The sequence below is a fragment of the Neopsephotus bourkii genome, unplaced genomic scaffold, assembly GCF_033783945.1.
Source record: "Neopsephotus bourkii isolate Nb327-2 ecotype Australia unplaced genomic scaffold, CSIRO-AGI_Nbou_v1 NB_318, whole genome shotgun sequence".
In the NCBI taxonomy this organism is placed as follows: Eukaryota; Metazoa; Chordata; class Aves; order Psittaciformes; family Psittacidae; genus Neopsephotus; species Neopsephotus bourkii.
Window position 1 is genome coordinate 1,900,410 of NW_026900826.1, and position 13,221 is coordinate 1,913,630.

Below are 13,221 nucleotides of genomic sequence, written 5' to 3' on the forward strand. Positions count from 1 at the left end.
GACTGAATATTCTCTCAGATGATGTATATACCTCTCATATGTAACATTTAACTGCCGTAAGGATACTCATTTGGTCTTTGAGTTGAACAGCACAGTTTGGTCTGAGAATCTTTTGCATTTTAAGAGGAAAATAGTACAAGATTCAAGAGAAAGCTTCTGAAGAAAAATGTGTTTAACTTCCTTTACAGAAACATCCTGCATGTTTATATCTCAGGCCAACTGGCAAGGCAGAATGCATTACAGCTCTTGGTACGCAGGACTGGTTTGTGACTTGAGACTCGTGGGCAAGCTAATGAGAGACTTCTGAATTTCTTGGTGGCCTTTAAAGTTGCCCATAAATCCAACCCCATTTCCTCTTTAGTGAAGGTGGGGTTTGTCATCATCAGTGGGAGCAAACCAAACCATGAGAGACTGCTTGTGCCTAAACAAACATGGGCAGTGGTTAAGTTCAAGGGCCAAATTCTGAGCTCTTAGCTGAGGAAATAGCTGTGGCCTTGTCTGCAGAGGAAAGTTTTTACTAGTTGTTCTCTAAGCCCCACGTGGAGATATTTTTTCAATGATGAGTGGCTTTTTTGGGTTAGCTTAAGCATTTTCCCCCAAATTGCACAAGGTAAAAAAGCAGCACATTTATTCCTGTGTGAGAGGTACTTGTACAAGTGTTTAAACCAATACACCACATTAATTCACTCCTTGGGCAAGTCCAGAAACCTTCCCCAGATGAAGAAATCTTGCATCTGTAAAACTAAACATCCAGCTTCTCAGTGTGGACCAAACCTACTTTTCCAAGTAATCCTTCATCTGTGGTGTGGTCAAGAGCTGCTCTGTAGTTGCTCCCCAGAAAGCCACACTCCATGCCATTGTGCAGAACACTTTATGTGATTTCTGTCACCTTGTTCAATGTTGTTTGTGTGCAGAACCGACTGTCAGTTCTCTAGCTTTAAGAAAATTTTCTGTATTTGGAAGCTCAGTGGTTTTAGTGCATATGAAGTACTTTAATAACTCTAGTCCTGCTAAAGCTTTGAACAGCTGATGATTTTTATGTATTTCATTTAGAAGCTGGGGTTCCACAGTGATGAGAAGGGATCTTCCTCATTACTGACTGCTCTGAAGAAAGCCGAGGGGTGCAGCAGATCCCGGCTCCAGTGAGGAAACCAGGGAGTTTTCTTCAGCAGCTCCATAACCTGACATGAGCAAAGGTTCTCTTGTGAGGGTTCCTCCTCTTACGGAGCAGGAAGATGTTATGCACGTGTGGCAAAAGAGGGACGAAGGGGGAAATCTTTCCAATCCCAGCTACTAAAAGGGAGAGTATTTAAATATAAACATTTAGATGCCCAACTAGATTTGGTTGCTATTTCAGTTGTATCTTACTGCATCACCATACCAGGGAACTTCAGTGACTAAAACTGCAGTGCATGTGAGAAGGTGGATGTAGGTAGAGATGCAGTTAAATCCTTGCTCACCTAACGTTTATTATGTGTCTTGTTGCACTGACAACTCCAGAATGCTCCAGACCTGCCAAGTTTTCCTTAATGAGAATCTACTTCAGAAGCCTGGAGGAAAGATCCATACCCAAACAGCAGCAATTATTCCCTGGTGAGTAAAGTCTGAGGAACATTAAGATATTTAGCCCAAGAATTAAAATTACTCAAAAGCATTCCTCAGCCCTCTTTCCAACGTCAGCAGGAAAAAATGAAGCAATAACAGGCTAGCATAAGGGGTGGCAACTCCTGAAATTGGACAGCTGACACCAGTCGGAAAGGGGGATGTAGTGTTGCAATATATGTAGTTGGACTTGTATAGTTGAGCCAATATTGTAACAGAGCCACTAGATGAGTCTCTTGCAGTAAGTTTGCCGTGGTTTTTCACCCACTAGGTTATACTGCTGAAAGAACTTACCTGTTTTAGTCAAGAATTCATTACCTGCTCTCATGTCTTTTTGATTCAGGTAATTCCCTGGTTCAATACTGCATTTATGCTGTAGGAGCCAGATCTAATTTCATTCTAGTGATGTTGCAGATTAGCTTAAACATTATTTAACCACACCCCAGGTCCATCCTCAAAGTAACAGAATGCAGCAGTATTCTTTCTTTGATGTATCTTTATTTGCTTCAGCTGATTTATCTATCTGTACATTCCTGCTTAGAACAGCCTCTGAAAATGTGTCACTACTTTGTACTAAAATACGATAGAACTTTTGATTTACTTTTTAATGCTATGTTTAAATAGTGATTTTAAGAACATCTTTTATAAACATGTTATGTACAATTAACTATATATGTGATGTACAGAACAGGAATGCACATGATTTAAGTCATGCATGTCTTGAGCAATGAATATGTTAACTGTTGGTTAACAGATGCTAATGTTTTAGCTTCTCTCTTCGGTGGCATCTTTCAGCTGGAAAGAGCAGCACCTTTATCTGTTAATGAAGAAAATTAAGAATAGGTCTTACATAAACTGACTTCCCACATTCTTTATTTCTGGTAAACATATGCACATCTGAAACCTTGTCTCGTATCACAGCAACTTGCTGTGCACATGAACAGTTACGTGAGTAGGAACTGAGGCCATAGGGGGTTAGTTGGCTTGTTCACACAGTTAGGAAGCCTGAATGGAGAATTAAACCCAGGTTTTTCTAGTACTTTGAGCTTACTGTTGATTTAAGAGGTAGGTTTGGATCTCCCCATCCTCTTCAGCCTTTGCTGGTAGGAAATTGGTTCATCTGTCTGTATCTCGTCAGCGTGAGATGCCATTTTTTCTTGTGTCATCTGGTTCATCATGTTATATGATATTAATGAATCAGAATTTACATATCATCATAGGTCTTTACAGGTCTTTTCCACCTGTACCTTTCTAAGAAAGTCACGCAGTCTGTTTTCCTCCTGCACGGCAGAATCACCTGTGCTGATGTTAGTCCTAGCAAATGTTTGTCCAATGTGTTCTGAAAGGTCTAATAAACAGAGACTCTACAACTGCCACCAAATCCATTGCAGTATTATCCTTACTGATGGAAGGCTGCCTCCCCATTCCCTTTGTGTCTTACCTGAACTCTTCTGCTGCAACTTAAGCTCATTACTGCTTCTCCAGTGTACCAAGGACACAAAATAGGGATTTATGTCATGCTTAAAAATTACTGTTCTTCAGTTTTCTTTTGCTTAGGTAACACCATTGCTTTCATTCTTTTTTCCATGCATCAGCTTTTAAGATGCATAGGTCTTTTGTGGCGTGCAAATGTGGAACTAGTCCAAAGGACAGCAAATGATAAATGGAAAAAAATTAGATCCAGCACTAATGGTCCTACTATGCTTGATCATTTCCAGACTGGTTCAACTGGTTGTCCATTCTTCTGCACAACTACTACAGTCTTTGCAAAACACCTTTGTAAAAGCCTTTCAAGACTGATGTGATTAAAGCCAGCTTCCGTAAGCATAACCTGTGGAGATGCAGCTAAGGAGAGCTCTAGCTTGCTTACCAGACTTTCCTTAACACCTTTGGAATGTCATATGTTATTATCCCCTTACCTCTTATTTTACTTTGTAGTTGGTACTGTCCAGTGAAGTTTGGAGAGCTACTTACTACCGTATAGTGTCCCTTTTCCCATAAAATCTCAAGCTGGGTATGCTTCCCAGAAGTATTAAGATACACAGTGGCACATATATATTTCAGTCATTTGTCCTTAAAATTTACTGTCAAAGCCATTCTTCTGCTGTTGGAACTGTGTTCTCATGTTTCCCTTTGTTCTGTGGGAGTTGCTAAGATTTCCTATTGAAATTTATTTTAAATGTTTGCTCTTTTGTGCAGATTCACTGCACAGTCTTGTCTCCCACAGTGTTAGATGGGTTACAATGGCGACGATGGTAACCTGGCAGTGATACAGGAGCACATTACTTGCAGCTGTAGCGAGATTTCACCCAGCATTCTGATGCAGAGTAATTCACACTTCCAAATTAATCATGCTTTTCTCTCTGTTCTTGTTGCTTGGGTAAATATTTCACTGTTGTGTAAACCTGGGCAGTGATCTATGTGAGAACCAGGGTTTGTATTCTCCTTCCTACTTACCTACCAAGCAAGCTTTTAAGCCTGGTGCGTTTTTCACACTTGATAAAATGAGTCTGTTTCCATCATGTAGTGTTGTTTCTTTATAAATCTCAATACAAGTAAAGAAATTCATGTCTATTGCCAAATGTTCTGGCTGAATGCCACCCCTGGTGTTCTGGCTTCATCCAGATGATGAATGTTCCCTGTCAGCCTGCAGCCTAGTGAGAGGGGACAATGGTACAGAAATACTGTAATTATCTAATCAACTTTGCTTAGAATGTTAAGCAAATGCAATTCTTTAATACTCTGGTTTTACTATAGCTGTTAATTAACATGTGCAAATGTAATTTGTATAGCAAAACCAAGTAGAAGAAACATTCACTTTTAAGTTACTTTACTCCCCTCTAGTGGTCTTATGCCATATGTACTTTTATATAACACTTCATCACAATGGATTAATATTTATAAATTAAAATTTATAAATAGTTAATATTCTGTAAAAAAAATCCAAGTCTACCTCTCCTTCCTTCTTCCTTTCTTTGTAGAGAGAAACCTGTTCAGTGACTGGGATTCTTGCCAATCTAACTCTCTAAACAATGCTGGTTTTTATGTATTGGCTTTAACTGAAGGCCACAGTACCCACAGCTTTAAAGTCAGTACGTACAGGAAAATCTTCAAGCTGTGTAGTAAGCTTCTGTTTCCTGCACCCTCAAATCTGTTCATGAGGGGTGTTAGTGTCAATGTCATGGTGACTCAAACTGCAACCAAGGCTGCAGAAACATCAGCAGAACTCAGTCCCGTCTGTAGTGCTGCTCTATGTTTGTGCTGTGGGACATGCCAGTTTTGGTGCGTGTCTAGCGCTGCCTGGGCCTGTGCAAGTTGTGGGACATATGGAGACTGTTGAATGACTGGGTTCCTCCTTTAAGCTTGCCAGTTGGCCATTTTGTGTAGGATGTGGCTTCCACTAGCTGGAAAATACATGAGAACCTACAGGATCAGAATGGAAACTTCTACTTTTCCAGTAATCCCCTGGTTCTTTGCTGAAGTTGCTGATGTTGTAATCAGTGCTATACAGGTGTGCAGCACAGGCTTAATTTAGCAATAGTTAATGGATAAGTGCTCATCTAAATTTTTCTTTGCTTCTGTATTTTAAAGGTATGGAAATGACTTGCTAATACAGTGTCCTTGGAGAAGATGGGGTATCTCATAAGACGCTTGTCTCTTTTTCTGCTCAGAGAGAGTATATTAAGGAAAATGTAGTTAGAGGATTCACTTTTCAGTAGCTAGCTGCACTTTTCAAACTATCCCCTTGTAACTGTTCCATTTTCTTCTAGAATATCTTGGACTAATGTTTGGAAGAAAAGAAAGGGGAGTAAAAGGGATCAATAAAGAAAATGTTGACAATTTTCCATCTGAAAATACAGTTCTCTTAAAATAGTTCACAAAATTGTGTTTGTCTTCATATTCAGTTATGGAAGAAAAATGAAAGCGTTCCAAGAATCAAAACATTTTAACACTATTTGAGTGAAACCTTTTGTTTTAAAATGAGTCTTCATTTGTAAACTTTTGCAACTCTAAAAAAGTCAAAATTGAAATGAAACAGTTTAGGAGATCCAAACCTGGCCTTTTTTCCGCATGATTTTTCTTTTGTGGAAAACTTAAGTATCTCAGTTTCCAAGCTGGAAGGAAACCAAATGTGAAAAGTAAAATCCTTCATAAAACGTAACTCCTGTCTTCCTGCTGTACTCTTATGAGAGACTATTTGCCGGTGTCAGTGATGCATGTTATAATAACCAATAGCTGGGGAAACTATTTGCTATGCTTCTCAAGATTGTTCCCTTTAGGTCATTAGCAGATTGTTCTAATAAACATGAGCTGAGCCAGTAGAGGCTTTGACTTTATTTATCACTGCGGATGTCTGAGCAGTCCCTGTGGGAAGTTGTGACCAATTCATCAGCCAGGGAGTTTAACTTGTTCTTAACTCTTCTCTTGAGCAGCAGTGTCAACAGTCCAACTAAATCAAAATCATTCATGTGTACATATATAGGAAGCATGTAAGATACATAATGTTGAAATAAAATTGTGTGCAGCTGTAAAAAGCACACAAGCAGGCAGCTGATGCAGAAGTTTCTTTACTCAAACAAGCTGGCAGGGCCTGCCTTTGGGAGTGCATGGGCCTGGGTAGGGAAGGATCCACTGCTGCTTGGGGCATCCTACCTGACATTGGGCAATTCTGCAGGTAGACCTGTCTGAGCTCTGCTGCTCCAGCACTGCAATGAGGACACTGCCTCCCCCACCTTGCCCCTTATAATTATTCTCATCCCGTTTTGTGGTTCCAGAAGACTGAAACTATTGACAAGGAAATCAGATCTTAAAAAATGCAAGTGATCATATAAAAAAGCTGTAAGATCTGGTTATGATGATTGAAGTCCTGGAGTCATCCTAGAGATGGACAACTTAATGCAAATGTTTCTGCCTTGCTGTCAGTGTCCACCACTGCTACCGTTTGCCTAGACCTGGTGTAGAATGGCAATGGCTAATTGTCTGGAGCTTTCTTTCTGTGCTTTTAGTATAGTGCATTAGGGCCACAGCCTCACTTGGGGTTTCTGAGAGCTTCTGGAGTATGAGCAACCTCATAAATTAAATCACCACACTGTCTGCTGAATGCTTTCTTGCAGAAGTGCTGGCAACTGTGGAACATATTTTGCTGATCATCTGAGGAACAGCAACTTCTACACCTGGCAGCTGTCAGACAGCATTTTCTTGAAGCAGGGCTGTCTGCTGATAGCTCAGGAGTAGGGCTGAGAAGTGCAGGCTTGGATAGGTTTATCGCTGGGATTTGCAGATTAACACACTTTTGTACTTCCCAGCATCTTCCCTGGCTACATCCCGCTTTCATTCTGCATAAGTGGAACAAGTTCCTCAGACTTCCTTTCTACTCTAGTCCTTACAATCACAGTTAACCGAATACAGAATTTAGTTCCATGTGTGTTAGAAAAGCTCTCTTCTCCAGAGATTTGATTAAGCACAGGGCTAACCTTTCCCATATTATGGATTTAGCCAGTGGCATAAATGATAATATTTGGGTTTTTTGTATGTTTAATCCCCCTCTCCCCTTTTCCTTTTTTTTCTTGCAGATGCTATTATACAGGTTTTGACTGCAGGAAGAGGAAGGACAGCTTGTGGAACAAACCTGTCAAAGCGAGGTAAGGAGCTACCAGGGTTCATTCAGTCAGCTTACCTTTAAAATGCAGTTTATTATAGCACTGGAGGGGAGGGGGTGAAATGGAAAAGGCTAATAAGATTTCAAATACTGAGATGCCCTCAAAAAAGCAACATTTTCTAGGATTCCATGGGGAATGACCATTGTCAGCACATGCATATCAGTGACACGCTGAACTGATACAATAGTGCAGTTGTTCTTATAACACATTTAGCTCTGAATTTGTCAGTGTTGAGCATGTGTATTAGAGCATGATACATATGCGAACTCTAAAAACTTTTTTACAAGTTGGAGTAAATTCAAAAAGCAATAATTCATTGTTTTAGACAACACTGCCAAGAATTCTCTTTGTATTTTCATTGTGCAGGACTGAATATTTAGTCAGCAACACTGCACAGACTTGTTGCTGTTCTGCTGTTTGTGACAAAAACTCAGGCAGGTAAATAGCCTTGTGTATGGACCAGAGAATGGAGAGGACCACATATTTTGAAAAGGAGGAAAGACGTGTTTGCCAATTGTGTGGAAGGAATTGTTTCTGGTTCTCCATAATGCATTAGAGTTAAAGTAATATTCTATTTTCAGAAACTTCACTACTCTAGCTTAGCTTAACTGATGGAACAGTGTTCACCACAGTGAAGTCAGGGCATGCTCTCAAGTCCACTGAAATAAGTGGAAGGGAAAAAAATTATCTCAAGTCTTTGGACTAGGCTTGTAATGCTAAAGGAAGTTTCTCCAGATCACTACAGTGCAGGGAAGCTCTGTTTTCCCAATAGTTTATCATAAAATGTGTCCAGACGTCCTCTGGAAGACTTCCTTATCTTGAAAAGGCAGCATGAATCTTATTTACATCGCCCGCTGTTTCATCCATGAAATTAGACTTCCTTCCTTTTACTGACGAACAGGAGTGGGAAAAGTCAGCCTTGCTATATATCCAAATTTCTAGACAGATAGATATAGATGTCCTTTTTCCCAAGCATCTCCTGCCCATGAGTATTTTTCCTTGGCTCTCCCTTGCGGGTGTCAGATGACATTTCCTCTGCTGACTGTGTGCCTGTTCGACCTCTGCTCTTATTCGTCTCAAGTTATGTGGTATTATTTTTGGTCTTGAAGGGAATTCACAAAGCTAAAACCAGTGCTCAACATTTTCATTTAAGCTTTGTAAAGTGTCAAAACCTGCCCCTTTAAAAAAGAAATGCAGCAAGCCAATCTCTTCTGAACTCCACCCCGTTCATCACAGTAATAGCAATTTTGGGTGGATCCGGTGTTGATAATTTGCAAGCCATTAGGGATGTTTTAGAGGCAGTATTAAAAGAAGGAAAAAAAGCTTTAAAGGTTATTATTTTTTTCAGTGCTAAAATTGCTTCCCCCATTTAATCTTAATCTGATTAATTCGTACTGGAAACACTGGTAAAAGTTATATTTCTCACATTTCAAGTGTTCTACATAATAAATTACCCTTATATCTTAATTCTCTTTGTAGGGAAGAAAAAAGGATTTCCAAAAACCCCAAACCACCAAAATATACAGAGCTTTCTTCCTGACCCTTCTCATTCCCACTTTGAGCCACAGTATTTGGAATCTATTGCTACTTCCTACTCAAATAGCTTCCTTAACTTCATTTGGTTACTTGTAAAATGAATATACATTTGAATTAACTATAATTGTTATTTCCTGTTTTCTTATAAAGAAAGGCAATGTGATCATTTGCATTATACATATGCTTTATAGCTATCTGTTTTAGGACACTATCAGCTTGCTGTGGGCTGAGCCAATACAGAAATGAGAAAGGGCTAATTATGAAACAAAATTAAAGTTAATGGGAAGTTTCCTACTGACTTTTTGTGGGCTGAATATACCCAAATAACAATAGTGGAAGTGCAAGATGTAATATAAAAAGATAAATTCATTATTAAATAGATCATGTTCTATCCAGCATGGTATATAAAAGACCTTGCATCTGATGGCCATTTAGAGGCAAGATGACTGGCTGCTGAAACTTATGAACCTGATAAAGCAACGCCCCAGTGATTCTTGTAAGTAAATTCTAATGCTTTCAACAGATGGAGTGGGGGAATCCCAAATGATTTTATACCCGGTAAGAAATCGCAGACTCTAGATGAGGTTGTCTCAATTTACTGGTATCTAGAAAACCTGAGGAAATGAAGTCAGCCTTTGGAAAGTTACTAATAAAGGAAAGTGCAGAACAGAGCCATACTGAACTGTTCACTGGCTGGAGACTCACTACTACCATTTCTGAGTCAGCTGTGCACTCTTGCAGTGAGGGCGGCCAACTGCATATGGGGCTGTATTAGTGGCAGTGTAACCAGGCAGTGGAGAGAAGCTGTTCTTCCCCTCTGGTACTTGAGAAACTATCTGCAGTACTGTATGCAGCTCTGGGCACCAGCGTACAAGAACAAAATTAAACCAAACCAAAACAAAGATCCCACTCCTCCTAAACCCCAAAAGCATTGACACCTACAGCAATACTGGCAGAGAGCCCCTGGGACGGTTAGAGGCTACAGCAATGCTTGAATAGGACAAGGGGCAATGGGTTAAAACTTAAACAGGGGAAGTTTGGATATAAGGAGGAAATTCTTTCCTGTTAGGGTGGTGAGGCACTGGAATAGGTTGTCCAGGGAGGTTGTTGAATGCTTCATCCCTGGCAGTGTTCAAGGCCAGGTTGGATGAGGCCTTGGGTGATATGGTTTAGAGCGAGGTGGCCCTGCCCATGGCAGGGGGGTTGGAGCTTGATGATCTTGAGGTCCTTTCCAACCCTAACTATTCTATGATTCTGTGAATGATGAGGGTTCATTCAAACTTAAGAAGCAAAGGCTAAGGAGGATCTTACTGCTGCCTTCAGGGTATAGAAGAGACAGAGACTGCCTCTTCTGGATAGTGAGCAGTGGTAGAGTGAGAGGCACTGGCACAAATTCTAAGAAGGAAAATCCCTACTAAATATTAAGCAAAAATAATCACAATGAGAGTTGTAAAACAGTGGAATAGGTTAGTCCAGAAAAGTGGAATGTTCATTCTTGGAGATATTCAGAACTCAGCTGGATAGGACCTGAACAGCTTACTCTTAAGTTGGTCCTGCTCTGAGCAGGGGACTGGACCAAATGATCTCTACAAGTCCCTTCTGACCTAAATTCATCACTGATTCTATGACAGCCGTATGCAATGCTCTCATAGTGTTATTCCTCAAAGGAAAGGCCTTGCAAATGGAATGTGGTGGGTTCAGAGTCTAATCCCTGGTCTCTTATTATCTTTTTTATTATTTCAACTGCATCATGGGGCAACTCCCGATCAACTGAGACATCTCATAGCCAGAGGAACACTGGGATGGAAAACAGAGGCAGAGACACCCAATCCCTTGCTGACACAGTGTTTGAAGGAATGTAGGGCCTGATTCAGCTCTCTTTGTTACAGTCAGTAGGGAGTTCTGCATAAATGAGAGCTACAAGAAGAGGCTCCTAGTTACTGTTTTCCACCCACTTGGAATGTATTAATTCAATAAAAAGCTGTATCTCTTTTGCTTAGTATCTTAGCCTGAAAATTCACCCAGCAGCTGGCATTTCATGCTAAGCCTTGAAATTTGTTTCACTTTGCTTCTGAGCATCTGAGGTGGGATTTAAGAGGTCATCTGGGACAAATGTAAGACTGAGGAAACTCAGTTTGCAACTGTTACTCTGGCAAGATTCCCATTGAATTTGACAGGGTTATACCTGACAGAAAGTAGTAGTAGATGTATTTCCTTTTCTTGCACTAAGGCTGGATTAAATTTTTCTTTTTAAATCAAAGAAGCAAGTGCTATTGTTAAACTTCAGGTTTTTCACCTGTACGCACAGAATTAAATATATCAACCTATGTATTGTGATAGACTGGGTTTAACAACAAAAAATCCATTCCAGTGTATTTTAGTTGTATTTCTATTCAACACTAGTCTTACAAAAATCGGGTGTGCTTCCCCGTCCTGGAGGACACAAGTCAGGGTTTCTTCTGCTTAAGTTTTCTTTAGGACCCCCATGGAAAAACTGTTAATATAATCTCATGTCTTTAGTATAAATTGAGATATAGTACAACAGTTTTACCCTTACAAGCTAAGGATTGATTTAAAATGTGACCTAGATTTAGAAACCAGCTATGAATATGGTACAAAACTTCCCTAAAAATAGCACTGAAAGGGAGAGTGTCTGAATTAGGGCATCTCTTGAATGGCCTTGTGCTTTCTTTGTCACCGATACTGAAGAATCCAGGTGTTTTAGAGGAGCAAGAACATCTGTCTTATTCTGATCTGGGAAAGGACAAATGAATTATTGTTTGACTTCTACAGCTTTTGGTGGGGTGATACCAAATTCACCTTGTTCTTGTAAATAAAGGAATTGCTTTGTTTAAAACAACACAAGTTCTGTGCCTAAACTATTCCATGCAGGCATAAACAGAAGAGATGTGTTATGAATGTGTATAAAATGTAATAGGTTTATGGTCACCTAGGATACAACTGAGATAAAAGGCGGGAATTTCCCCAGAAGCACATAGGCCACTAATTGTCTGAGCCAAGAGAGACTTTTTAATTCTTAAGATATTAGAGAAACGCCACCACTTTGTGCAGTATCACAAATGATGGAGTTATATGCTCGTGTAGGTTGGATTTCCTCCTCCATCATTATAAGCACAGCTGACAGATGAAAACATCAAACAAAAAACAATTTGTAAAAATGAAGTAAATGTCTTCAGTGCAGTTTGTCCCCTAAAAGCTATCATTTATGGATTTCAGAGCTAGTTATCAGCTTGTCTGGCCAACCAACGTTAATAAAAATGGGTGATAGCTTGTTTTATTTTTTTCTTTTTTTAGGTTTCAACCAATTAATTGGTTGTCTGGCTATAATTACTGTTTGTGCTTTTAATGTACTTAAGAAAACACACACACTAAAACTTTCCCACACTATTTGTTTTCATTGGCATAATCAAGGCTTTCTTAATAAAGAAATGTGGAAGATGGACGTACTTATTTTTGCTTACTTGGGTTGGAGTAAATTTGCAGATCAAAAAATGCAATTAGTGAAAAAGTTCATATCAATGGAAATTAACAAAACCTGAATGAGACAAACTTCCAACTCCACCCCAGTACCTCCAGTGATAATATTTCTGGGCTTGTTTGCAACGGTTCAAAACAATTTGTCTAAAATGTGAAAATTCTGATAAACGTCCTACAGGAGAAGAGGGAGGAATGTTTGCAGAAGATGAAAAGGACCAGCTTGGTAAAGGCCAGGAAGGAAGGAGACCAGTACTTCACATCACTGCTGCTGAACACAAAGATCATCAGCTCTGCAAACTTCAGCTCAATGGTCTTATGGGGATCGAATAGCAGGACAAAGAGGTATTTCTCTGGCAATCAGTTACAGTTTAATAATTCAGCCACGGCATAAAATGATTTGTGTACCTGATGTTGATAAGCACAGGGAGGTGCACTAAGACATAGCTAGCAAGGAGAATTTATTTTACCAGAGGAATGTACTGGGCTTGATATAAAGTGTGTGTGTGTGTGTGTGTGTTTGTGTGTGTGTGTTTGTGTGTGTGTGTGTGTGTATGGTTATGTAAATGTTTAGGATCATGGATTCCATGTTCATACCCAAACTGCTAAAGGTGGTTCATGTTTTATCTGTCATTCCCTGATAAGAGGATACCTATAAGTATCCTCCCCTAGTTTTTGGGCCCTGCCACCACAATCTATGCCATCTACATGCTCCAAGATACAGCTATAAGATCCTCAGTATCATCTGGTGATTCAGAATTGTGGAAAAATAGTGGCTTACGTGTTACAGCTAATTCCGCTATGCATGTAGCAGTGATGTTGTATGCTGTGTTCTGGTGTCATTTATTTCTGGGTGTGATTCCAGGGTTTGATGAAGGAGCTACAGTATCAATGAGCTTCTGGATCTCAGTTAATCTGAGAGCTCATC

The 13,221-nt window shown here is 39.8% G+C and overlaps 1 long non-coding RNA gene across 1 annotated transcript; it reads left to right on the top strand.

The window, feature by feature from the left end:
- Positions 1 to 981: 981 nt before the first annotated feature.
- Positions 982 to 9,507, top strand: LOC133208981 (uncharacterized). Its single transcript, XR_009724544.1, has 3 exons — positions 982 to 1,593; positions 7,176 to 7,244; positions 9,195 to 9,507. It is a non-coding gene; the product is annotated as an uncharacterized LOC133208981 (long non-coding RNA).
- Positions 9,508 to 13,221: the final 3,714 nt, after the last annotated feature.